We start from the raw sequence: 4,596 nt of genomic DNA, 5'->3' as shown, positions 1-4,596 counted from the left end.
TACTAGATATAAAAACAAACTGGAATAGACACCCAGACAGTGACATCGGTGAACATAACCTCCTTGGTGGCGGTAGAAATCGTTGCTATTATCCAAATAATACACAAAACAATTAAAGCATAATCATGAATCAGTAAAGAATAACACAACAATACAGAGCAGAATCGCTTGGCCGGACGCACACTTAGTGAAAAAGTTTTCTACCATTAGTGGAAAAGGAAGGGCGCCTTTTGCGTCTGGATATACTTAGCAACAGAAGGGCGCCCTGGGGCGCCCTGTACGTTGGGCACGAAGTATAGGAAACTTGCATGGTTAAAAAGAAGGGCGCCGCCTACGTTGGGCACGACTTCCGCCTCATTTTTACAATACGAGAACTCTATCTTGTATTTCTAGTATCTTTGATAACCTATCACTAATGAAATTGCTATTGCAATTCTAATAGTTTAGTTCTAATAAAAGAAATGTGTAAATTATTGTTATCATTTTAACGCACTGTATTTTTTCCCCATATTTTTCAATGTAAGCTTGTATTTAGGTTTGTTGTCTTTTCTTTTTTGTTTTTTTTTTGTGGGGTGGGGTAAATTATTGTTATCATTTTAACGCACTGTATTTTTTCCCTATATTTTTCAATGTAAGCTTGTATTTAGGTTTGTTGTCTTTTGTTGTTTTTTTTTTTTTTGTGGTTTTTTTTTTTTTTTTTTTTTTTTTTTTGTGGGGTGGGGATGTCCCTTCTAGAGAAATTTTACACTCTAAAAAGGATCCAAGACAATAATTATTTGATCTATTTGTCTTTCTCATCACTGTCATTAATAATATATTTTTTCTGTTATCGTTCATTATTATCAGAATAAATACACCCGATTTTATCTGAATCTAATGCTCATTATCTGCTTCTCAGTCATTTTATTCTATTATATGGAAAATTATTAAACAATGTAGGCTATATTCGAATACCACTAAAACGGTGTAACTTACGATGGAATTTGTAAGTTAAAGATACACTACACATAAACACATCAAACCCTGTTCTTAAATATTTTATATTGACTTTCTCATATTTTATACCACTCTTTACATAAACTTATAAGGTATGTAACAATTAATCAGTAATTTGATCGATGCTTACACTGTTGAGTTTGGTGCCAGATGGGACAACGCTCCGTGCTCCACATCTTCAATGGGATTAGTAAATATATAACTGCAAGGTAAATGATTATATTACGGAAATACGTACATAATTTTTCGTATCATTAGTTGTTTCGAAATGAATGAATAGTAAATAGGTATAAATAAATTGTATGTTTAAATCCATTATTAAACTGCATTGTATTGTCGATGGATTTAGCACCACCTTGGATCAGGGAATGGCGCCAGTATTTGGCCAACTGGGTGGGGGTGGGGAAGGAGGCAGCTGGCGCTACCCCTGACTTGGATGTATTCCAACACACAATAAAATGTTCATCATCATCATCGTCGTCGTCGACCGTCATTCTGGAGGTTTTCGCCGAGGGATATTGTTCTAGCTTCCTCTTGGTTCAAACCCGGTCTGTGTCGTGTTTTAATTGAAGTCTGATATGTTTTTACATGTATGTATCTCTTTGTTATGTCTGGTGGCCCTACATTGCAGCTGCCGTCTCCTGAAGCCCAGCCCAAGTTTCCGATTTCCAATAATAATAATAATAATAATAATAATAATAATAATAATAATAATAATAATAATTATAAACAATAATAATAATAATAATAATAATTATTATTATTATTATTATTATTATTATTATTATTATTATTATTATTATTATTATTATTATTGTTATTGTTATTGTTATTATGTGGCGGTGGTGCTTTGTTACTCTGTCTATGCTTAACTTAAATAGTCATATGTGTGTAGATGGTAGGGTTAATGTTTAAGTAGGATAGCTGAAGTAAGGCGATTAGTTTATAGGCCCTTACTAATTACTTTACATTTCTTTTAGAGATGATATATTCGTGACATATTGAAGATCTTAATGTAGATTGAAATATGAAGGTTCTACATAGATTTAGACACTTTATGTCAATATGCTGCAACATTTATATATTTATATACTCTAAGGTCTATATAAATAAGATTTGCCTTGCTGTCACAAAGTGAAGAGAAGAAGGAAAGTTAACCACATTGAAAAGTTCAAAGGTGTTAAAACTGAGGACATGTAAAAATGTTGATCGGTCGGTAGGCAGGGACAGGGACGTAGCCAGGATTTTGAACGACACCCACCTCAGCCCCACAATGGTTGGAGCTGAGGTGAGAAAATTTGAGGAAATAGTACCTCTAGATGGCAAGAAATGACACTTTTAGTAAAATTCATCATCATCACATCACCATTAGTCAAAATGAAGCGCCAAAAAAAAATTCTCATGATCTTTTATCAGCGATTTTTGACAACCATAGATCTTATTAATGTATGTGTGTATCCCATAGAAAACAAAGCTTAAAAACACTGTCTTTGAGTATGTACTTTACATAGGCCTACTTCAAAAACGTGATTTCACAACCACCTTAGCCCCAATATGGCTGGGGCTGAGGTGAGGAAATTTGAGGAAATAGTACCTCTCGAGATGGCCGGAAATGACACTTTTATATAGTAAAATTCATCATCATCACATTACCATTATAGTCAAAATGAAACGCCAACAAATTTCTCATGATCTTTTATCAGGGATCTACATAATATCCAGGACAACTTAGGCCTAATTATAGCTTACTAAGCTTGAACTATATATACTATATTATGATCAACAAATCAACTTTTTTCGCATTTAGCACAATTTTCTTCACTTTCTAATTATTATCAATATTAATATCAATTATTACTATCGTCATCATCATCATTGTTATTATTAGTAGTAGTATTAAACAAACATTTAAAGAAACTTGCAAAAGGATGAAAACGAAATTGAACCACAGTATCGCATTTCTATCTTAAAAGACCTGGCATGAGATTTATGGATTTAAGATTTTTTTTAATCACGCTTAGGCCTATGTGTTTTATTAGGCCTATGTATAACGTGTACTGATGCATATTTACATGTTTAGAAGTATTCATTTTGAGTGATCCCAAGAAAGAATTTGTATTGGCTCAAGAATAAGCTTTAAAATTTTAAAACTGTGTACAAAGGGGAGGGGGAGCCGCGGCTCCCACGGCTCCCCCCCCCCCTGGATACGTCCCTGCAGGAAGGTTATCAACAACTTTTTTTTATACATGGCCTTGGTTGGGTGTCTTTTTTTTTTTTTTAGGGAGAGGAAGATTAACGACTTATTTTTTACATAGCCTTATAGTCACACCACAGGAATCTTTGTGACTGTGTACACAATGCCACGAGTTCAAAACAGCTAAAAATCCAGAGTAAATATCGAGAGTAAAGTCATTATTTTTCCCTCAATTAAGCTGAAATATGGAATTATGTTCACTTCGTGATAAGGCTTTGATGGTCTATGTTTTTTACAGTTTTGCAGACTGGTAGGTTTCGAATTCTTGACGTTATTTTACGAGATGGGTTATACACTGTAATTTTAGGCTTTGGAATAAGCATAATTATAAAATGTTATTATTCACTTACAGATATTTAAGTGATCCAATTTGTACGTTAAACATCCCACTTGTGATTTTCGTTAACCGATTTCCGTAGATATAGCTACAAAAACAAGGTTAAAATTAGACCTAATGGTAATTGCATAGCCAGTGATATTATATCGTACCAAAGGAAAACTATATTAATATCAGTTGGCCTTTAACGGATGTACAGTAACGTAATTTTACTTACATAAACTGGAGGCTAGTTCCACTAAAAGATCCATCTTCTATATATGATATCTCATTAAGATAAATAAATCTGTATTTGTAAACAAATAAGATTTTAATGAATCACAACTAATTGATATAAGAATGACAATATTTTTAAGACTAAAGAAATTTTGCATATACTTATAACATTCACATAATCAATGTTAACACTGCGTCTTTGGTTAAATATCTTTATAAACTTAAATTGCATCCTTTTTTTCATACAACAAGCAGGTTCATTTAAGATATTTACACAAGTCTTCCTTCAAAATGCATTTTTTTTAAATTTAAACTTTATTTAATAAGGATAGCCCGTGCAGCACGCATCATTAATGGAGAGCTGATATTAAGTGGTCCTCAACAAACAAATATATAATACACAGTTTAAAATAAGGAATATGAATAATGATATCGATACAAATAGCAATCATTCAGAAGGCAAAACAACAGAAATTGCGATAATGAAAAAAATTAAATATATATATATATTTTTTTTAATTTGCATTGGCAAATGAGATCACAGAAAAGTGAACATTTCCGTGCTTTAGGTGTGTAATAGGATTTAGGTGCTTAGTTTTTATGACATTTTATTCTGGCTATTGTACCGCCGATCCGCGCTTTTTTGTTTACCGTCGATTTGTTTTGTTTTGTTTAGTCATTTGCCGATTTCCCATGTTTTAATAAGTACCTGATAATGACCTGTGTTCGAAAGTACTCGTACAATGAATATTTTATTCTGAGGCAGATACATTTAAACTTTTCTACTAATATG

The sequence above is a fragment of the Anneissia japonica genome, unplaced genomic scaffold (genome assembly GCF_011630105.1).
Source record: "Anneissia japonica isolate Jap-2015-1 unplaced genomic scaffold, ASM1163010v1 scaffold287992_len753583_cov170, whole genome shotgun sequence".
Lineage (NCBI taxonomy): Eukaryota > Metazoa > Echinodermata > Crinoidea > Comatulida > Comatulidae > Anneissia > Anneissia japonica.
The sequence above is the reverse complement of the archived record's forward strand: the minus strand, read 5'-3'. Positions refer to the sequence as shown.